General features: G+C 39.4%; 1 pseudogene; it reads right to left on the bottom strand.

The window, feature by feature from the left end:
* The window catches only part of LOC121856664, a 144,867-nt pseudogene that overhangs the window by 5,899 nt on the left and 114,137 nt on the right, over positions 1–24,831 (bottom strand).

Here is a 24,831-nt window from a genome sequence, read left to right as displayed (position 1 = left end):
TCCAACCCACCCCATCCCACCTCCAACCCATCACTGACCCACCTCAACTCACCACTGACCTACCTGCAACTTACCACTGACCTACTTCAACTCACCACTGACCCACCTCAACCCATCACTGACCCACCTCCAACCACCACTGACCCACCTCCAACTCACCACTGACCCACCTCCAACCTATCACTGACCCACCCCATCCCACCTCCAACCCACCCCCATCCCACCTCCAACCCATCACTGACCCACCTCCAACTCACCACTGACCTACCTGCAACTTACCAACCTACTTCAACCACCACTGACCCACCTCCAACCCATCACTGACCCACCTCCAACTCACCACTGACCCACCTCCAACTCACCACTGACCTACCTGCACCTACCACTGACCTACTTCAACTCACCACTGACCCACCTCCAACCCATCACTGACCCACCTCCAACTCACCACTGACCCACCTCCAACTCACCACTGACCTCCAACTCACCACTGACCCACCTCCAACTCACCACTGACCCACCTTCAACTCACCACTGACCCACCTAACCCACCACTGACCCACCTCCAACTCACCACTGACCCACCTCCAACTCACCACTGACCTACCTGCACCCTGTACCGACTCCAACAACTTACCACTGACCCACCTCCAACCCATCACTGACCCACTCCAACTCACCACTGACCCACCTCCAACTCACCACTGACCCACCTCCAACTCACCACTGAGCCAACCCATCAATGACCCACCTCCAACCCATCACTGACCCACACCCATCCCACCCCATCCCACCTCCAACCCATCAGTGACCCACCTCCAACTCACCCCTCACCTCCAACCCACCTCCAACCCACCACCGACCCAACACCCTCCCAAGGACACTCACCGACCACGTTAACGCTGTAAGACATAGACAGCTTGGGTTCTGTGTTCACCTGACACTCATACACACCAGCATCCCTCATCTGCGCGTACTTAATCTGCAAGGTCCAGTTTTCTGACTTGTCTGGGTGAATCACCTGAAGAAGACGAAGACGATATACTCACGTAAAGAAACATCATAAAGTACTGGGAAATATATATGCAAAAAATACATACTTAATACATTAATTAAATCAACAGGTGTATAAGTGTCATACAGTATAACTAACATAGTCATTTCGTAAACCCGTATTTATAACTTCAGTGATACAGTATCCCCGTGGTACAGGATCAGGATGATAAATTTATAATAGTGGTACTGTAATATCAAACCATTTTTTTTATAGAGTGTAATAATCTTCCTTTTCCCCCAAAAGGTATTAAAGGGAAATTTCTTGTGTATAAATATTTCAGAATTATAAAATGTGGTTAAATGTTGATCTAAATTCACTCTCCGATAAGTTTAAAAATCCAAGAGTGTAATTAATGCAAGAGGAACAGGTGAGGTGAGGTGAATGCTGCTTAAACATGCTAGGTACTGAAACACTTTAAATACAATAAAGTAACAACACTTGAGCCAGATGATCCTGCTAAATGAAAAACCTGTAGAATTTTTTTTTTTTTTAATCTCTCAATAAAAGTATTCTGTTGTAAGAACTAAGACTCTGTGGACAGTTCAGTGACCTTTGAAACATAACAACAGTAGTGAGGTCGATGGTGTCTTTTGATTTTATAAGAATTATTTGTTCTGCAATGGAAGCTACTGTATGTAACCATGGTAGTAGAGGAACAAACACCACATTATCATCATCATCATCATCATCATCATCGTCATCATCATTATCAACAAGGTATAAGTATGAGGGGTTGGTACAATACACCTGGGAGGGGGTATAGGAGAAATGGCAAAAGCACCTTATTTTGTGTGACGGAATGGTTGAATACACCTGGGCAATTTGTTATGAAAAGATGGCTTGAAGTCACCCAGATAGGTATGGGGGGCATGGTTGAGTACACCTGGTCTCAACACACCTGTCTGGACATACCTGGAAGCGTTGGTCTGAAGCGAAGACGACCATCCCTGAAGTCATAACGTGTAGGTCCCGCTTCCTGATCCACGACACTTGCTGAAAAAGATAAAGTTCATTAATAACTCCAGCGATCTGTTTATTATAATACCGTCAAGCACTGAATTATTATTTATTATTATTATTATTATTAAAACAAAACACACACACACACAACAACAAAACATATTATTATATAAATATTATTATCATTATTATATTATTATTATTATTATTATTATTATTAGCTTTTCCATTTTTCACGATATATATAATATTATATATATATATATATATATATATATATATATATATATATATATATATATATATATATATATATATATATATATATGGATAAAAGTTTGGTGGAGGATCAGTTTAGCGTAATACTATTTTTACATTTGTTTCGTTCTTCGGCCTCGATTGTTTGGGTGAACACACACACACACACACACACACACACACACACACACACACACACACACACACACACACACACACACACACACACACACATTTTCACAATTTTTTGTTTCAGTTTGTCTGTCATGAAAATTGAAATATTTTAGCGAGTGAGGGACAAAGGGGGTCTGGTAGGTTGCATATTGACCTTTTCACTTAAACAATATACAACACAGATCATATTTACGTTCTCTAAAAGGATGAAATTTATAGAATTTTTTTTAATCCTGAAGGCGTTTAACCGAATTACTGATTGTGTATATGAGTGACAGGTCAAACATCTCAACAACGACGCTTATAATTGTACCATTTTTTAATTACCTTTGTTCTGATAGTACCTAAACGTCATGTCAATTTATGCACCAAAAAGTAATAATAATTGTCATCAGAATGTATTAAATTGCTTCACCGGACAAGATCTTACAATATTACACACTCTTACAACAGACATCAATAATAATTAAAAGATATGAACTAATTCTCAAAACAGGGAGCTATTTCCTACAGCAGGCAACAGTCATTAAAAGTTTAAAACGACAACTGTAATCCTGAAATATTGAAGCGACTGGATTATTACTGTAACATAACTGAAAACATCCGGTGAGGGATTTAACATTAAACCTCGCTAGAAAATCCCCCGAATATTCACCGAGGAAAAATTTCTATTCATTTTCCCTCTCAAAAGCAAATTCTTGACTGCAGGTGCATTCCAAGAGCTGCCCTCAGAGCCCCTCCACCCTACCCTCCTCCCTCCGTCACTGTCTCCTCCTCCCCCACCACATCTCCTTGAGCTCCATCCTTGAGTCGTCCTCCTACAAGTGGTGGTTCCCGAAAGCCTTCATTTTCAACCCCTTACGTATATACCTCTGACGTCATGAGCGTTATTGACGTCATGAACAAGCACTGACGTCATTACCTGCCGTTTTCGACATGGATTCTAAAACATTCGTAAAATTCTTTTATTTCCCACCTGAAGTTGATGACTGACCCAACTCACGGTAGAGTCTCTGAGCAATTTTACCGCCATTTTCCTGTCCATAGTCGATCCTGTGGTTAATTGAGTCACTTCTCGTGTTTCCAATTTAAGGGAAATTTATCTTAGGAGTATCTGCGAATCAGCGCTCAGAGAAAAATGGACGGGGAGCTAGACAAGAGGGACCTAAATGTATATTGTCAATAAAGGTCATCGTATTTTTCTATCTCAAAGGAAATTCGACTTACCGGCTGACAGGAAAAAAAAGTGAGGTAGGGCATTATTTTGAGAGAGAGAGAGAGAGAGAGAGAGAGAGAGAGAGAGAGAGAGAGAGAGAGAGAGAACCCCAATATCAATACTGCAGGCAATGTTTATGGTGACGATATCACCCGAATCAAAGGCGGTAGATTGTACTTGGCCGGACACGATGGCCGATATCCGCCTAACTCCTGAATAAAGCCTTGACCATCATACTTATCCGATTAGAGTGCCTTCGTGGCCCCTCCCTAATCCCCGACTCCTCTTCATCCCTTCCCCACCTTCCCACCTCTCCCCACCCTCACTCTCAACCTCCCCACCCTTCCCACCCTCCTCCACCCTTCCCCACCTCCAAAAGCACAATACAAATTGGTTTGGGTCTTTGTTCAAGGAATTAGTAATGATTATGCGAAAGGCATTCAGAACCATCAATTTAAGTACAGGTTTCGGTACAAATTACAGGTGGGTGTATATTTCAGGTACAGGTAATGCTATAATGTAATACAGGTGGGATAATTATCATCAAGGTTGGTGTTTTAATTTTGGGTTTGATTAAAAAGGTAATTAACTCATCGGGTTCTCAAGGTAATGAGATTTAAGTTGTTTTCAAGACGTATAAAATGTAATCATGGTGTGATTTATTAGATTTGATATTATGGGTAAAGGAAGATATTTGAGAGAGAGAGAGAGAGAGAGAGAGAGAGAGAGAGAGAGAGAGAGAGAGAGATTACAAACGACAATTACTGTACACTAAAACAAACGTAAAAACAAACTTCCCACGTTAAAAAAAAATTATGATAGCTTGATTTTTCCCAAAGTAACCACGTAGATAGTCTTTTATTGATATATATATCTACCAAACTAAATCAAGATTAATGATTTTTACCTGAGTTGACAACGTGTCGAGGTGGATGAAGTGAAAAGGATAAAACCAACCGAATTGAAGTCGAGTGGATGAATGGGGTGAAACACAGTCCGAAATTGATGAAGTGTGACGATTGAATGGAGTTGAATATTTGACAGACTCGGTGAACTGAAACGGCAAAATAAAGTGTCTAGTTTCGTCATGGTCTGTAATTGATTCTGATGACTATATGAAAACTGGGGCAGCTGGGTCACAGATGTTCTTTACAATAATAACTAAAGTGACTCTCTTTGAGGCAGTGGATAGGAGTGTAGGTCATAGAAGAAAACGTAATAAATAAACTAAATTGATAATAAAGAGTAAAATCTAGATTAAATGAGATAAAATTAATTAAACATCGAGGAGTATTAAAATAATTGACAGGAAATGAAGTCTAACTTTTTTTTCTTTCTCTAACGCCACAGAAATAAAACTAAGAGTGGTTGGCTAAGTTCTTGTGCACCCGACTGAACTTCTCTCTTGCTCTTAAATCTCTCAGGAACGACCAGAAGCCGCGTGAAGCTCCCCTGGATTAAGTGAGCCCAGCCAGAGGTCGCTCGACACAGGGGGATGGGGGAGCTGTGGGGGATCTAAACTATGTGGGATGAACTCTACTATTTACTTGTGCAATTTGAAAACACACACACACACACACGCACACACACACGCACACACACACACCTCAGTACTGACTCAATACTCTATCGTGTATGTATGGTGATTATTATCTATTTTTATCGTATTGTAAGTCCCTGTTGTATTTCGTAACCTAGAATGTATACTGTACTTACAATACCAGTAATATATTATAACATTCTCGATCTAATACAAACATGTTAACTAAATTCTGTAGTGGAGAAGGTGGTAAGGTATATAAAACATTTATGTTATATTAAACAAACACAACATAAAGTATCAAACATTCATGAAACAACCACAAAGGAAGACTCGTGTTTTGCTCATACTGTCTACCTGGCATTTCGAGAATTATCTTTCCCATTAAAGTTAGAGCAGTAGCGAGGTGGCTGCTGACTGTTATACACTCACACTTGTGGAGTATGAGAAATGGACCAACTGCAGAAACACACTCTGATACTCATGTTTTATTTATGATTTATAGTAGTTCCCCAGCTGGGAAGAGTGCACACACACACACACACACACACACACACACACACACACACACACACACACACACACACACACACACAGCCGTGAGAAATAAAGATGTAAAGTACTCATTTTAGAGGTAGTAGGTAGTAGGCAGCTACCAAACAGGGAGGTACTACCGCCTGGGAAGATATTGGAAGCATACTGTGTTGTCTAATGGTAGACCCTGCTGCCATATGGCATCACAGAAAATTGTGCCCAAGTCCCAGGTTGCTGATCTGACTTTCTGCCTCATTTACACACAATTGCAGGGTCTCAATTGTTTCTCTTACTTTGACAACACGACATATATATCGTTTCGCATTCTTAATCTTTTTTTATTTAAAGGTGCACGGGTGGGCTAATCCCAATTAAAAAGAATCAGACCGTGTTAATGGCTTGAAAATAGCAGTAATTATAAAGCTTACTTTCAAGAGTCGCATGTAGAGCATCTTATATGTCTACCAAGGAGAAGTACACTCACAGACACTATAACAGCAATTGTTTCATGTTAAGGAAACATATTTTGGAGTAAAGAATTGCACACCTTTTGCCTGCAAGACAAACTGCAGGAGAAATAGGAGCCACTTAAAGCCTTCATATTTTCATTATATGATATAAAGAGGAAGTTTCCAATAAATTTAAAAGCTCTTAACGTTAATAAAGATAATTGCAGGTTTAAGTACAGCATACAACCAGCCTTGAAGGTGCCCATTATTTATATATATATATATATATATATATATATATATATATATATATATATATATATATATATATATATATATATATATATATATATATATATATATATATATATATATTAATTTAGAAGCTTTCATTAGACTCTGGTCACTGTAACTCCGAAAGGCAGCTTACAAACATCTTACATATCAAAGTTTATGTTTCTCGCCACCAGAAGTGTTAGTTTGTTTGTCTGCTCAGCTGGGTGCTGGCAGACAGGCTCCTCGCTCGACCATGCTCCTGGGAATCGCATTAACCGGATGAATGAGTGCGTGGATTCAAGTGGGATTCTCAGGCACTGCTCCAGGAACTCTCTTGTTTCGTTTTACTTTACGGTCTCTGACTAAGGAGGCTTTATAGCGTAGTAATTTTTTGCAAACCTGAAAACCTGACTGAAATGTTTGTTAACAGGTAATTTTTTGTACATTTTAACTGAGGTATTGTTCTTGGAAGAGTTGGTAGTGAACACACCTTAATACACTATACACCAGGGAGATGTATCTCTATTAACATTTATTTGTTGATATGTTGTGTTTATTAACTTAAAAAAACATTACAGTAGTTGTTTAAACGCAGTACTACATTATTACGTCTACATCAACCAGAGAAATATCTGTTGTTTTCAGTTGTTGATGACTAGTGTTTTTATTAATCTAGAATACTCGCAAAAAATCTTAGATGATGAAGCTCAGTAATACATTATGTCATCAACATTAACACTGAGGAGATGTGTTCAGCTGTAGAGCACCTCCTGTCATCTCCACCGTTCACTGCATGTTAAGGTTATGATTAAAGTGTAGATACAAATTTGATGTTTCTTTTACATGATGTCAATCACCGCAGTCTTAAAGTCTACGCTAGACAATCAGGCAACTAAAAAGAAAATGTCTTTCTGTTTAAGCTTAAATAATGATGCATTAATTTATTCATTGTGAATGAGGAACTAGAAAGACCGATAACACATTCCACTTGATTCACTCGTGCTTTCTTGTGGTGATGGTAGTCAGGTCAGTTCCTATTTAGTAGGTGACAGCTTGAGTGAGATTAACTATACTCAATGATTGCACAGCGTTTAAGCCTTAAGGGAATATGCGGCTGTAACTCACAACAAGGGTGAGAATAAGACGGTCGTTTGGTTACCCTTTGCACACGATAACAATATATGTCAACATACAAAAACTAATCACCCCTAACTTACCTGTATTAATGATTTTGTTATTATGAATAAATCTACGGTTATAATCAGGTGTTTTCATTGAGGGACTGTAAAAGAACAACTGAATAAAGTGTTTTTTTAGAAGGTGGGAACTTTGCTTTTTAACGAAGGACGGGTACATAACTGGCTGCAGAGACGTGAGGAGGTGAAGAGTTACAAAGTTTAGCAGTAGAGAAAAGCGAGGCAGCCTCAGAACGACCCCACACCCTCGAGTTGCCAACGCCCAGGGTGACGTGACACTACCACCTCCCCCCGGGTAGTGTGTCAAATACGTGGAGGTGGCGGGTAGGGTGGGGTGGGGTGGTGAGGTGGTGAGGTGAGGTGGTGAGGTGGGGTGGGGTTTGGGTGGGGTGGGATGGGGTTGGGTGGGGTGAGGTGGTAGGTGGGGGTACAGCCAACTCTTGGGAATAAAAACCCTAGATATTTTGAAGTTGTGTGTTACTGTGGTGAATTAGATACGTGGTGTGCGTCATGCTGGCCATCGCTCACAATAGTTCGTTCTGTATCCAACATTCACAAACTGATCTCGTGCGTGTGTTAAGCCGCTCCCAGAAAATAATGGTGGAATTTGACGAGAATATGTAGATTACCTCAAGTACAAAAGATAAAAGAACATAACTTAAAGATGGTTAAGAGAGTAACAGCAGCAATACATTTTTCTGCAGGAGGTTCACTAAAGAATAGAAATAAGACGATTTTAAATTTCAGTGAGCTGGTTTTAACTACGGTGTGTGTGTGTGTGTGTGTGTGTGTGTGTGTGTGTGTGTTTGTTGTGACTAAAACTCTATTTCCGGAGAGATCATTTGCTGTAAAGAGAAAACAACCCTGTCAAAAAATACACCGTGAAACAAGTGTAAAAGTGAGGCACAACGACAACATGACATCGAAGAAAGTAAAAGTATAGAGAGAGAGACGTTGATTAAATATGAAGGAAAATGAAAAAAAATAAAAATAAAATAAATAAAGCAAATTTTTAATAAAGTAGTTGAAATGTCGTTTTATCTCACTATATAAAATAATAATAATAATAATAATAATATTAATAATAATAATGATAAGTTTACTCTTCCCAAGATCAGTCTCAGTCTTCGATTATTCATAAACCTAAAAAAAAAGATTAACCCTAAATCAGCTACTTGTATCCTCAGAGAGTGAAGTCACGTGCTAGCGAATGTAATCTGCAGCTTCCGTGTGTGTTAAAAAAAAAACTTAGGAAGAAAGAAAGAGGCGGGAGAAAAAAGGAGCATGTCTGCCACTACAAAGTTTTCTGCCTCGTCTGCCGTCTCTTAACTCTCAGGGCCTTCTGCCACAAGTTGTCTCAGGTTCTCCAAAAATTTTACTGTTTTATTGGTGGAGGACTCTTCTTCCTCCTCCTCCTCCTCCTCCTCCTATTTATCCATCTCCTCCTCATCCTCCTATTTATCAATCTCCTCCTCATCCTCCTACTTCTGCACCTACTCTTCCTTTCAACTGTTTTAAAATGTATGCAAATTTTGCTTCTCAACTTTTGTTGTGTGTGTGTTGTGTGTGTGTGTGTGTGTGTGTGTGTGTGTGTGTGTGTGTGTGTGTGTGTGTGTGTGTGTGTGTGTCTTTATTCATATATATTTTTTTATTATTTTATTTTTGGTTTTGGTAAAGTTTGATAATTCAGAATAATTATAATATCTAACGGATGCAGATAGTTATTGTTTAGTAAGATTAATGCATCGAGTCGCTTGTGAAGGGAAATTTTTATATCCCTTTTGGAAATTTGTCAGGGAGAGTTTTTTATTTTATTTATCAACTGAAGCTATTTTTCCTGTGTATAATTATCAATATTTTCACCACCGCGTATGACAGTGTCTCCAAACTTGTTAACTAACTATTCATAGCTCCTAAGTCGCTGGAGTAACAAAATATTGAGAGACTTTACATTTTCGTTCCATTTCATTGATTAATTTTTTTTTATGGTTATAGCCCAAAAGTTACACAGTGAGTTATGATACAGGTGAGTTACAGGTGTTACATGAGCCCTACAAAAGCTACAGGTGTTGTGAGATAAACCTCTAACCTATATACAGTAAATCTTGTATCGTACACAAATTTAAAGTCCCGTAATTTAAGTCTGTTTACCTTGCTCATATATACACTATATTACATCGATATATCATGCAGTGAATTGTGATATTTTGAGTACACATATATATCTATCCAATCATACACACACACACACACACACACACACCACCACTTCCAAATATTATCTTAACATAAACTTACTTATTTATCTATATTTATTCTCATCACAAAGACTCGCCTGTTGACATTAGTTAAACAGACTCCCTGTCTATATACCATCATCAACTTGTATAGAAATACTACAAAACCTTAATATACATCTTTTAGCGTCTCCTTATCTCTATTCATACGTGTCACAATGAACCAAAGAACCTCCTCATACACAGAGGGACATGAGACAAGCAAAAAAAAAAAAAAAACATTAAATTTATATATACTGTACACAAACATTTAAGAAACTATAAAACAAAAATCTCAAATTCTCTTTTTCCTCTTACTCTATTTTTTTTTTGGTAATGGCTTTCGGTATTTACAAATTACCTGTTTGTTGGTTGGTGTAAGTGTTGCCACGCTAACACTCGTTTTTGCAGGAACAACACATGGGGTGGGGAGGGAGGAGGGAGAGGATGGAGGGAGGTTGTCTATGAACGTAAAATGAGTACACGCAAATATGAACACGTTTGCATGAATACAAACTTACGTCGTTGCATTATTCATATTTTACTGTTTCTGTTGGGAGGGAGGAGGAGGAGAAGTCAAGAGCAGAGATGGACTAGTCATGATGGGAAGAGGAGGTGGTGATGAAATAAGAGATGTGGGGAAGGGTGGGAGAAGGAGAAATGGTGAACAGAGTGAAGAGATGGTTAAATGGGCGGGGTGGGTGGGGTGCGAAGGGATGAGACAGTGAATTGTATTTATTCTATATTAATGATTTTTACTTACTCACCATATGAAGTGACAATGAAAACTTCACTGTCATCCTGAGAGAGCCATTTCTGCACCCATGATTACAGTTTACTGGACTTGGGAGCAATAAAGACCAATAACTTGCGGTATTGGAGAAACGTAGAATATCTTCCTTCAACAGAATCAATAAAATACTGTAAATAGGAGAGAGTGGAAGACAGATACAATGTACGTTCTGATGTTTATGGTGGGCAGAACTCAACTTAACAAGTTCTCGTTGACTGTCAGTTCAGGGGTTGACCGGAACATCATTTTTCATTTCTCGGGGGTAAAGGTGTTAAAACTGTAGCCTCGCTTCCGCTGGTTAACAAATTATAGTAACTGTCACACGCCACCATCAGGACGGAAACATAATATCGACACATTCAGGAGATGTTCCAATTGGCGCCGCTATTACTGCCGATGTTATGGTTTTAATATTGGAGTAATAACAGGCTAGCCAGGCTGAGGCAGGGTGGGGTGGGGTGTAGGCTGGGAGGCGGGGTGGTGTGGGGGTGTAGGCTGGGAGGCGGGGTGGGGTGGGGGTGTGGGCTGGGAGGCAGGGTGGGGTTGGGGTGTGGGCTGGGAGGCAGGGTGGGGGTGGGGGGTGTGGGCTGGGAGGCAGGGTGGGGTGGGGTGGGGTGGGAGGTGTGAGGCTGGGAGGCAGGGGTGGGGTGGGGGTGTAGGCTGGGAGGCGGGGTGGTGGGGGTGTGGCTGGGAGGCATATTTGTATGTATGTATGAGATGTAAAAGCTTTTTCGACCTCTAAAACATTAAGGTAATGGAACATTATGAAAGCTAAGCTTCTTTACGGGCAAAAATCAAGCCTAATTTCAAGTAATTCCACCATTATGTGATAATAACGAGCAAATGTGTATTTGCCATACTGAAGAGATATTGATAATATTTTAATTTCGTGATTTAATATTATAATTACTAATGCAAATGACAAGTGCAAATATCGTTGTCATGCAGACAACTTATGGCAGTCATTCTCTTTTGTCCGGGATAACCCTGTCATGTTAGGTTATATTTACCAAGTTAGTTGATGATCATCTAACACAATTTTCGCGATAATTTCAGCACAAGGTCAATCACCATCATCACGATTATGGTAAAGTTTCAAAACTATAAATAGAACTAAACCAGAGCTGAGCTCCTTGGGGCCCTTCCCTTGACCCTCAGCTCTGATTATGATCTTAGTCACTGTGCCCTTCACCTTACTAATACTGTAACTAGAATTTCAGTCACTTTAAAAAATCATTGACCGACGACCTAGATGTATGTACGTTACTGAGCCCCTTGTAAAAAACTTCTGCCATCGGCATCGCTTATCTATCCAGATTATCGTCTCACGCCGCCTCATTAAAGTATCATTACTGGCGTGGACTTAGGCTGCTTCACCCTGGCCCCTGCAACACTGTGGCCATCTGTCACGAACTCCGAGGCGTCGCAGTGCGGTTCCTCTCTCAGCACAAGACCAAGTTCCGTGAAGTGATAACAGATGGCACGCCGGACACTTGCCTGAAAATAGTTCGATGTGTTGTTTCACGGTGTGTGTGTGTGTGTGTGTGTGTGTGTGTGTGTGTGTGTGTGTGTGTGTGTGTGTGTTTTACTTTACTATCGTCCCGGAATATGAAAAGTCATTGTATAAATATTACTAAGATTATTACTTGGGTTTGTTTTATAATATGTTGGGTAATGATGATGTAATACAATATTGCCATTATGTCATTACACAAGAAAATGACCCAAATATATGTAATAAATCAAAATACTGTAGTTTGTGAGATTTATTTTTTTTGCTGGTGAAACAAAACACAAACATTATGCAAAACAGCGTCACGGGATAACAGGCTTTTGTTCCACTACACTTTAATATTATCTTTATATATATTTACCTACTTATTTATGTCTCTTGATAATAATTGGTACTAGATCTGGCAGTCTAGTAATATTGTTATAAATATTTAAGAACGTATTTATCTAATAGTGTGAACAAGTTATAAATTAAGTGTCGGAAGGTAGAACTCTCAAGGTAAATAAAGAAAAAACCCTACTAATTGTTATTTATGAATCGCACTTTAATTAAATACACGCCTGTAAACTCAGCTTTCTACCTTTAAGCATGACAAAAATACAGGTTAAAAAAAAAACTTATAACGCAAAACTGTAGGAATAATTGCATACACATGTAAAGTTTACGGGACTTAGCGATGAATACTGGCTTTTGGCCCCCAAATTTCAGCATTAGCATTCAGATTCAGTTGATGTGTTCAATTTTATACCAGATATGGAAAATAGTTTAATGGGTTACGTCGACATTTGCATATACTCGACTATTACATTTGATAAATACATTTCTCATGCTCGAGTTCTATTTGCAATATGCATACAACAAAATATTCTGTATAATTTGTTTCCAGTTGGACTTTTTTTTTTCCCCTCCTGACGTTCAGTATCCGCTTACACGTTTTATGAACAGTGTTTATAGAACGTGATGGGTACACCAGTATACAGTATATTGTATCAAGTAGCGTAACAGTATATACACTGTCGGGTATTTTTGTGCATTTATATACAGCTGAAACATACAGACAATAAATGATTCAGAGTTAATATTGTGTTTGTGATGTTGCTGCTGACATTGTGTGTTATATTACTGCTGATCCTAGCAGCTCTGGTTGTGAATAATCTGCGTGCTGTTATATATCAGGAAATCCTGTTGTGGAAGTAAGCATATCGAAGTTTTTCCCTCGTTTGATATGGCGAAGATATAATGAATGCATAATATAGATCAAGAAACAATGTTGGTGGATATTTTAATTCAAATTTGTCACATTCAACACCGAAGATATATTAATTTTGTTACGATGCCGGAAAATACCCATGTTTCAGGCTCCCTTCCCTCTTCCCGCTTCTCCTCACCCTAACCAAATGGTTCGTATCCTTCTCTTCCTTACGTCATATCCCTCTTCCTTTCCTGCCTCTCTCCCTCTCAAACACACCCTCTCTTCTCCGTACCCATCTTCTTCCCTCATCTTTATCTTCCTCTCCACCCTCCTCCTCCTCCTCCCCTTTCCTAAAAAACAAAATTATTATAAACCAAAGCCTCGGTTATATCACCCATCTCCCCCCCACTCCCCCCTAACCCCCCCAACCCCCCCCCAAAAGGACCAAATAAAACAGAAAGAAAAACCCGGACATTAACCAAACTCACGGAGGAAAACACAATAAGCGGGAAACTCAACTTTTCCAGCTTGCCTATAAAGTTTGGGAAAAAGTGGGGGTGGGGGTGATGGTGGGGGGTTAATGTTGTTGGTTTGGGGTGATGTGGGGGGGGGAGAGGAGGTTATAATAACATGGTGGTGGTGACGGCTCGGCCAGTTGTAAGAGAGGAACCTGCCACGTACACTAACACTCTGGAAACTGTCATGACACGCAAAAAAAAGAAGAAATACATATTTTTTTTTAACGCAATTTTGATATGAATTTTTGTCTTTTTGTAGTTAGTTTGTGGTGTTTTAAAATGAGTATCTGTGTGAGATTTACTACACATTTTGGCTACGACACGGCCAGTTGTGGGAGGTTAAAAAAAGGTATCATATATGAACGAAAACTCGGGAAAAAAATATAGAGTAATGGCTGTATTTTATGTTTACGCAATTTTTTTTTCGTTTTTGGGTGTCAATTTACGGTAAATATTGTAGGTGTAGAGTTGTTATCACACACACGGTGGCGGAGGTGAGTCTCGTGGATATAAAAACTTTAAAAACTGGTGTAAAAACAAACAAACCTCTTTTACATAGTTTTTTTACGAGAATTTTAAGGATTCTTTGTAAATGTGGAGTGAAGTTTTTGTAATTGAAAGATAAAGCCAACGGTAAAGACGGCTTAGCGTAAAAAAAAAAAAAGTTTCTCATAGTTGTAGAGTCGAAGGGTTATCACACACACACACACACACACACACACACACACACACACACACACACACACGGCAGTAGTAGGGAGGACCCAGGTTAATCCACCAACACTCTGAATAGTAGCGTAACCACCCTCCCTTCACCTCCCTGGTTTATTTATTTTTCTCACACTATTTTTGCTTTTTATTTTTTATCTTTTTTTTTCCGGTTTGCTTGAATTTCCAGTGAGTGTTGGTGGTGTGGGTTATTACAAATTCTGTTCGTGTTCATCGAAACTAGGGGAAAACTAGCGTATAAACCTTGTTTTCCAGTGCAGCTTTACTCCTATTTTACAATCATTTTAACGGCTTGTCAATCATTTTGCAACGGAGATTATCGGTTTGTAGTACTGACAGGTGACGTAGGGAGGAAATAATCTTGGTTTATGCTTTTTTTATTATGTCTTGCCTGTACAATATCACTTAAGTTTTGGTATTGTAAAGTTATTATAAATCTTTAGATAACCTTAGAAATGAGACAAAAAATCTGTTTGTTTTTACCGTGTGCTTGTAAATCTGGAGTGAATGTCATTGGTGCGGGTTATTACAAACGTTGATGACGGCTCAGACGGTCGTAGAGAAGAACAACTCGTGTGTAATAAATAAAAAAAAAAATAGCGTAAAATATAATTTCTCCCGCAGTGTTTTTTTTTTTTTGCAACTTATAGCAGTTTGTGTGTAAAGTTATAGTGGAAGTTGTCATTATTAGGTTAGTTTAGGTTAGGTTAGATGAAAGTTATCATTAGTAGGCTGTTATTAACGTTGGAGCGGCCTGCCATGTACAGTCACAATCCAAAGTTTCGACCGAGGCCAGGGTTGAGGTAAGGCTGGGTGATCGGACGCAGACATTCCATCACCACAACACTCCGAGACTCACAGCACACGAGCATCGTAAGTGCCTCGTTACCACATTGCTGAACTAGTCTGCGTCCGATCACCCAGCCTTACCTCAACCCTGGCCTCCGCGAACACCCAGCCAGAGGGGTGTCGAAACTTTGGATTGTGACTGTACAAGTATATTCAAAATGATGATAATATCTCTTTTACGCACTTTTACATATTTTTCACGTTTTTTTTCCGTAAGAAATTGAAGGAAATATTGTTGCTATTAATAAAACGACCCACCTACTTTTTTTTTCACATGTAAGGATAACAAAGCATGGGTAGTTGTCCAAGTCGTGACAGACCTGAAGCTGAAAAGGCTATGGCTAGTGACGGAGTTCGGGTATTGGGTCTAGATGAAGAGATTATTTTTTCTGTACTGTTTTTGTTAGCTTTGGCAAACATGACACTTTACTCTCATGTACTCGACTCTCACCCAAGCTTTACAAACAACCCGTAAAAAATGCAGTAAGAGAGAGAGAGAGAGCGCGATAATAGGGTTTTCATATTACTTCTCTCCACTTTGGCAAATATAACGCACATGATCAACACTACAACTACCGATGCTCACCATAGATTTACACGTAAAGTAACTGTAAAAACGAGATATGAAAGAAAAAAAAATTCTTTACGACATTTTTCTCTATGTGACTGAGTCTTATCTATAACTCGTCCAGGTAGCAAGGTTGACTGGTCCACTTCTCGCTCACTGTGATGAGGTTCTCCGAGTATCTATATGTTACACTATAATAGTTGCCCCTAGTGTAACGAGGATGGCCGGCCCAAGGACCACCTAGGCGTGAATTTGTTTAAGGTATAAAAGCTGTCGCCGACACAACAGCCACACCCTGAGTTACCGAGTTGCATGACCCCAGTGTAAAAGGAATAGTCCAAGAACACCGGACAACTAGCCAACTGCACTGGCTATCCATTACCCTGTAACACGATCAACAAATAGATTAACCACCAGGTTCCCAATTACTGTTCGGTAGACAGAGGCAAATGGCGTAAAGAAACTTGCCCATAATTTCACCCTGCCTGGGGATCGAACCCGGGTCCACTTGCTTGTGAGGCGAGGGGTGCTGACTATTACACCTCAATACATTCAGCAAGCGCATGCAAGGTCGAGTCTCAGTTTTGTCTGTGATTCCTACCAGCAGCCACATCCGTTTCTCTCTCTTTTATTTACAGCAGGCAACGCAATAAAGGTCAGTTTTCAGTGTGCGCGTCAGGATTGCTTTAGGGTGATAAACGAGAAGAAAAAAAAAATCACCATGTGGGAATATTATTAAATTTTCCATAAAAGTTTGACTCGTGTAGAGGATGGGAGTGACTGAAGGAAAAAACAATAAATACAGAGAAAAAAAAATATGATTGTGAAGTATACTGACAATTATTATGTAATGGAGTCATAACTAAATTTATTTCATATATTACGAAATGTATGTACAGTGTGTATTAATGTATGTACGCGTGTGAGTCCAAATCGTATGTATGTATGTATGTATGTATGTATGTATGTATGTATGTATGTAAATTTCATAAGCATACTAAATAAGTCAGGAACATTTACATAATCTCGTAAAACTATAGGTGTATTACATCGCTCGTGAAGCTTCCAATGACAGCGAATGGATCAGTCAGTCGGGAGAAAGTGGAGGGGATTGGGATAGAGGAGCGGTGTAGAGGCTAGGGGATAGAGAGGAGGAGGATGGGTAGAAGGACGTTCAGGGAGGGAATTGGGGTAGGGGGATTGAGGGGAGGGGGGTGTTAAGGGTACTGGATGGAAGGGAAGGGGGTTGGGATGGATAGGTGGAATGGTCCTAGGGGGGGAATAGATGGATTGTCAGGGAAGGAGTTGGTTTGAGGTGTTAAAATACGACAAACTGAGATTAAATTGGAATGGGATAGGCAGTTTCCTCGCTCGGTGGAGCACTTGTATTCTGACGTAGATGGACGGAATATATCAATAGTATTCTTCCGGGTGTGTGTAGGAGAGAGAGTAAATTGCAAAATATGAAGGAGGAAAAAAAATACCGCACCTAAACCAAGAAAGTGGATCTCAAGGGTCAATATATGAGAGGAGGCTACACATGTTCCTCAGCAAGAGCCACATTGCACTGCAGCATGAAAAGAGGTCAAATTGGGATTAAAACTTCTTTGATAGTGTACGTGAGATCAAAAGGTTTCTCTTGGACGAGGAACTTCTTCTGCATGATGTAAAAGTCAGGGAGAGATTATATTAAAGGAATATATTAGTGATGCATCGAAAGAGACATTGGTGAAGAGGTGGAGTGACTCTCTTGAATGGGAATATTTTCTCTCCCTTGCTCACTGATATACAGATATATTTTGATGTGAGTTTTTTCTCGATGTTTGAGTAAAATATGAAAAAAAAAAGTTTATGATGATTAGTAAATTTTTAATATGAATCACAGTCGAATCTTCAGGCAGGGTAATAGTTACACTAATTAACATCATAATGACATAAAATAACAGAACACGACGCAAATAACACGTTAACTATAATCAAGAATATTAATAACAGGCGGTGAAGGGGAGGATGTCACGGTAAGACCCTCATAATACCTCAGTCAATAACACGCTTCTCACAACCATTACACTTTCTGGGCCACCGTCATCCTACAGCAAGTGAACTAAAAGAATGTTAATAGGGTCCTTGTTCTAAATTGATAAGCCTAATGAAAATTTTATAGGTCACTGGGAGGAAAATTCAATATGCCTTCCATAGACCTTAATTTATGATGCACACACACACAGAGAGAGAGAGAGACGCTAATAACAAACAACAGTTACCGGCACAGTAAAAGTAGTCCCATTGGCCTGTTAAGAGAGTACAGCTCTATCACGTAAATACAGAAGATCGCTCTGTGATTGGCACTGTACTCCACTGTCTTCAGTTACACTATAATCAGGTACCCATTCACAGCTGGGTCGACGAGGTGCGCCCCACAACGCCCTGAACGATGATAGTAATGCATTATTTTTATTATTATTATTATTATTATTATTATTATTATTATTGTTATTGTTATTGTTATTGTTATTGTTATTGTTGTTATTGTTATTATTATATATTACTTACATCATTACTGTAAATTTGGTAAGAACAACATCCCACGATCGATATTACGCTACAGTGACATTTCTGGTGGGTCGTTGTGTCCGGGCGAGGCCACTTGTAACGAGCAATTTGATCCCTGTTCACGGCAGCTGTTGGATCAATATATCTCCGGGAGCGTTGCCGTTGGCGACAGGCGAGGCAGTGTGCTGTATGTCACCCGGTAAAAACTTGTGGCGAGAAAAAAATAGTCACTGTGTCACCCTGCTATTGAAATCAACATGAAATACGATGCAGTTTAGAGGTTTTTACGTAGTGTAGTGAGAGACTGTGTGTGTGTGTGTGTGTGCGTGTGTGTGTGTGTGTGTGTGTGTGTGTGTGTGTGTGTGTGTGTGTCCGTCCGTCCGTCCGTCCGTCCGTCCCGGCATTTTAAGTCAGTAGTGCTCGACCCGGATATAAATACTTACGTTGTATGAATTTCGTGCTGGAATACGACCACCAATAAAAGGTCTTTTAATTTTATAGCCACCAGACAGGTTATGTATGATCTGGCAGTGTAAAAATTTCCATGGTGTAGTGTTGTGGTATTTCAGTGTCCCAGAATCCTACCTTACTGCTATATAAATTACGGGTATTGTGAACTGTCAACCCACCATTACAGAACTTGGTTATATATTACCGTGCCGTAGAATTCGAGTAAATGACCAACAAACGATTTGACTACACCCAAGTACACAACCCGGACACACACACACACACACACCCAGAGAGAGAGAGAGAGAGAGAGAGAGAGAGAGAGAGAGAGAGAGAGAGAGATTTTCCGGCTGTAAATGATTGATAACATTAACAATATTTTCTTTCTTTTATTTTCCTGTGAGACTTGACTTAGTTGTTTGGGTCACGCTACAGAAAAGGTCAACCACAGCAGTCATATTTCTTCTAGGACAATCACCGAGTCTTTGTTGTTGGTGTGGTGTTGTTGTGAACTCATTGGTTATGTGTGAAATATATTTACGAGTCGACAAGCAAGAAAAGAAATCATACCTTGGATTTTTACCTCTCTTCTCCGTATGTCTATCTTGATATTTTTCAGTCTCTTTGTTCCTTTCCATCTTAAAATATCTTTCTGTTCCTTTCTTTATCTCTACGACTTGTGTATTTGCCTGTCCGCTCGTTATCATCAGTACTTCATGTTGTATCTGCATATCCGCTTGTTATCGTCAGTACGTCATGTCTATCTGCTTGTTCGCTCATTCAATGGCAGTTTAGTATGCTGGCAGGAATCATCATTCATCTTGACAATGCAGAAACTTGAGCGAGTTTTGGATTCTGGGATTAATTATTGGTCACATTTTTATGACAGTATTTTTGACATAGTGTAGAGATGACAGCAGTGTTGGTGGGAGATGACTTCTGAGTGTTGGTGTGGTGGTGGTGGGTGAGGACGAGTGTTGGTGTTGGTGGGTGAGGACCTCTGAGTGTTGGTGTGGTGTTAGTGGGTGAAGACGAGTGTTGGTGTGGTGTTAGTGGGTGAAGACGAGTGTTGGTGTTGGTGGGTGAGGACCTCTGAGTGTTGGTGTGGTGGTGGTGGGTGAAGACGAGTGTGTGTGGTGTTAGTGGGTGAAGACGAGTGTTGGTGTGGTGTTAGTGGTGAAGACGAGTGTTGGTGTTGGTGGGTGAGGACCTCCTGAGTGTTGGTGTGTGGTGGTGGGGTGAGGACGAGTGTTGGTGTTGGTGGGTGAGGACCTCTGAGGTTGGTGTGTGGTGTTAGTGGGTGAAGACAGAGTGTTGGTGTGGTGTTAGTGGGTGAAGACGAGTGTTGGTGTTGGGGTGAGGACCTCTGAGTGTTGGTGTGGTGGTGGTGGGTGAGGACGAGGTTGGTGTTGGTGGGTGAGGACCTCTGAGTGTTGGTGTGGTGTTAGTGGGTGAAGACGAGTGTTGGTGTGGTGTTAGTGGGTGAAGACGAGTGTTGGTGTTGGTGGGTGAGGACCTCTGAGTGTTGGTGTGGTGGTGGTGGGTGAGGACGAGTGTTGGTGTGGTGTTAGTGGGTGAAGACGAGTGTTGGTGTGGTGGGTGAGGCGGACCTGTGAGTGTTGGTGTGGAGTAGGTGGGTGAGGACCTCTGAGTGTTGGTGTGGAGTTGTGTTGGTGGGTGAGAAGAAGATGGATCAGTGTTGATAATCGGAGGCATAATTCTCTTTGTGTTCTTAGTTGTTATTCCTTTTACTTTTTTATCCATTAAATTAGCTACAGTACATATTTATTTCTTAGTTTATTTAATTCCGATATTGTTGAAAATAAAAATTAATAGTAAACTACAATTTAAGGAACAAAAACAATGATAGTCATGTAAATATTGCTGATTTTATCTCTGGTTCCTTGATATACAATATTACGGATCATGAAAGTTTATTTTGTTCCAGGAAAAGTAAAAATAATACTTTTCAACATATTTATTCAAATTTCTCTTTCTGTTTTAGCAATGATGATGACAGTTGTTCAGAATACGTGGAATAAACATGGTATCATTAATACTTGAATGAAACCCATTGAAGTGAAAATATCAGGTCATTTACACTGGAGCGCTGTGCGGGTACAAATACGGATAATGTCATTTTGAGGAAGTTTTTAAATCATCTCGTTGGAGCAGAATACACTGTAGCGCCATTTTATGTACACTCGCCGAATTGCTAAATTATTCATTGTACGATCTGCGTTGTTAGATGTCAGAATGTGTACACAGTGTTTAACAATTCCAGTAACTCTGGCAGCTGAAACACCTTAGTTCTAAAACAACATACAGTTATTTACACCACAAAAATAATGATACATTTTATGCTCATCCATATTATACCCTAATTGGCTCTTCTTTTTCAATGTCATTAACTCACTAATTGAGATCAACTCTTAAATCCTCTTAAGCATCATCACATAGGTAAAGCATCATAGTTTTTAGTAAGGCTGACGTTAAGAGCTAAAGGAATCATGATGCACATTTAGTGGGGAGGGGAACATACGAATGGTATAAATGACTGACTTTTTTATTTATTTTTTTTATATATTAAGAGTCGTCATATTTTCTCCCCTCGACAACAACTTTTTAAAACTTACGAAAATTTTAGTCTTTCTAGTGACTGATTTTATAATGTACGAAGAGACAAAACAGAAGGTTGTAGTCTTGTGCTGTAGAAAGACAACATTGACCCCATGATTCGTTGTGTTTAAGAGCAGTGTAGCCATAAGGGGAGGACCACATCACGGTAAGAACCAACATAAAGGAAGAACCTCTTGTATTTCCTCCACAAAAGGCAGATTGCGTCCCTCGTGTTGTTTATTTTTCCTAGTAATTGCCCGGCCTTCAATGTTTATTGCTGTCCAAACATATTTAAACATTTCGGCTAATAATAATAATAATAATAATAATAACAATAATAATAACAATAATAATAACAGCAATAACAACATGATATAGCATCAATGATAAGAACTTTTATCCTGCCTCATTACAGCTCCTACTGAACAGCTCATGATATACCTTGTAATATACATATAATTACATTCTCATATTAAAATCGGTATATTCATGACTTGATTTGCCGAGACACACACACACACACACACACACACACACACACACACACACACACACACACACACACACACACGAAAACAAAAAATAGACGACAGTTATCCACTAAATCAGAAATTGTGATCACATTAAAAGATTACTGACACACAGAGATGACCTACTAACATAACAATCAGGCTTACGAGGAGATTAACTTGGTATTGACTACTTTGTGCTCAAAACAATTATGATGTTGGTTAATTTTTAAATGATGTGGAGCCGAGTAGATTTAGCAGGTTTTTATTGGCATTTGGATCATTATTAAGGTTAAAATTAATATTACATGATACAGCGGCTGTGTCATGTGAAAAAGTACTCTTGTCTATACCTGTTTTTGTACCTGTATTTGTATTTTGGTCCATTACTAACTATTATAAGCGATCACGTGTATTGTTGACTTTTGTAAATTCTGAATTCTGACTTCCTGTTGTTTTAAGATATTTTCGACAATAATAGAACTTGTTTCACTAATATACAATCATACAGTAAAGACTTAGGCAAATATTCTTTTATTTATACAGGCACCATGTTTTAAGACACGTCATACATTTTCACAGGGAGCTTTTTGATTCTGTATCCGTTTGATAGTCTAGCGTTCAGAATGTGTGAGAGGTACTTAGCAGAACGTGTGTCAGTGAGGGAGAGGCAGCTTTACGTCTTCCCTGCCAGTTATTGTGGGGAATTATTAAGGATGTTAGTGCTTCCCATCCTTCTCTGGCTTCTTAGCTCTTATTACTTCTTTCTTGACCTTCTCTTCCTGCTTTCATTTCCGCTCCCCTCCCATCACCCGTCTCCTCTTCCTCATCTAGCACCAGGGCGTATTGTGTTCATCCTTTATTGTTTGGTTTTTGTTTTTCATCTTGTTTTTCTTGCTTGGACACACACACACACACACACTCACACACACACACACACACACACACCATCATTACTAATACATATTTATAATCATAGTTAAAGGAATAAAACGTACTAAAAATACACACTGAATATCGTTGTTATTAGTCCATATATCCAATAAATCATAAAAAAAAAATAAAAAAAAATATGGACTAGAAAATTGGTCCTTTAAAGCAGTACACATCGTCCCTCATAGTAGACTGTGGTTTTGTTGTTTATATCAGCGACTAAATCACGTGGCGAAAGAAAAATGCTATAATCTCGACCATCTACTTAGGTGAACATAACTACGTGATTACCGCAGTATATTACCCTAGTTTAATGGATGATAAGAGCGTCTTTAACAAGCGTCGACAAGCCCCCATGTCTTCACCCACTAACAACCCTCATTATCATTCCACCTCGGCTTGTTACAACATGGAGGGGTTTAGTTTACGACGCTTCATGAATCTGTGTAGCTACTCATTGCTAAGTCGCCTTACTGCATAGACACACGCACTGCACCGCTTAATCTAGACATAATAACACACTGGAAAACTGAAACGCCTTGTCCAAGCAAAATAACATTGTGGAATACCTTCGCCGGGGAAAATACCGGTGTGGGATATTGCTGAAATCTCCTATCTGGTTAAAATAGCAAGCTGGAGTACATCTTTCAACCTAGATAATATACGGGGAGACTGGAATTCCTTGTTGAGTCGTGATAACATGATAGAATACCTCGTCCAGACCAAAAAATAATTGGATGGGGTTTTAGAATGTCTTTTCCAGACACAACAATATATCCCGTCCAGCTAAGATAACCAGCTGGAATGTTGGAATACTGGAATGAATTTTTTGGTAAAATATAACTGACTGGACTGCTGTTTCTGTCAAAATAACAAGGACAAGCAATTTCCATCCCCTGCCCAAATATCATTGTTGAATACTTATCTAACGCGAAGAACATCCTGGAATATTGTGTTAGGCCAAACTAGGAATTCTTGAATACAGACAGACTAACAAACACCAATACCAATACACCTTTTATTCGAACAGAAATAAAACTCGTTGTAATATTTGAACGTTTTCATCAGCTCCAATAATAAACTGGTATGACTTGTGAAGATGAAATCACGTACTGGGAAACTGAGATACGTTGCTCAGTTAAGATTACACGCGAGGTATTTCTCGGGTTTCATCTCTTGCTAATAAAACACATTAGAATACTGCCTATATATATATATATCTATCTATCATGTCAAGATGGCGAACTGCAAGCCACTGCCATTGAAATAAAGTTACTGGAATTCCTTGTCTGGCCAAATTACATATATAAAAGCGTTAGCAAAAATGTAAATACTTTATAAACGGCACGAAATGAGATATAAACATGAGGATTAAGCACTTCTCTTCACACGAACCTCTTTAAAGGGCACCTGAAGCATCTAATAACACTCGAACCGATGGAAAGTTTATAAAATTGGTTTCTTATAAGTTTTATTATAAGTGACAGAGTTGTGTGTTCAGTGTTAATGTCCCGTGAAGACCAGTGAAGGAATTTTTTCTCTACCACCAGGTGGAAACTACTGTATTAACACCTGTACTTTATACCTTACTGTACTTTTTATTTGATTTGTTTCCTCGTTTCTTATTCAGAACGATGGAAGTTCAAGTTACCACAGTGCCACTCATTGC

Source organism: Homarus americanus, unplaced genomic scaffold (assembly GCF_018991925.1).
Source record: "Homarus americanus isolate GMGI-L3 unplaced genomic scaffold, GMGI_Hamer_2.0 scaffold23939, whole genome shotgun sequence".
In the NCBI taxonomy this organism is placed as follows: domain Eukaryota; kingdom Metazoa; phylum Arthropoda; class Malacostraca; order Decapoda; family Nephropidae; genus Homarus; species Homarus americanus.
The sequence above is the reverse complement of the archived record's forward strand: the minus strand, read 5'-3'. Positions and strand labels throughout refer to the sequence as shown.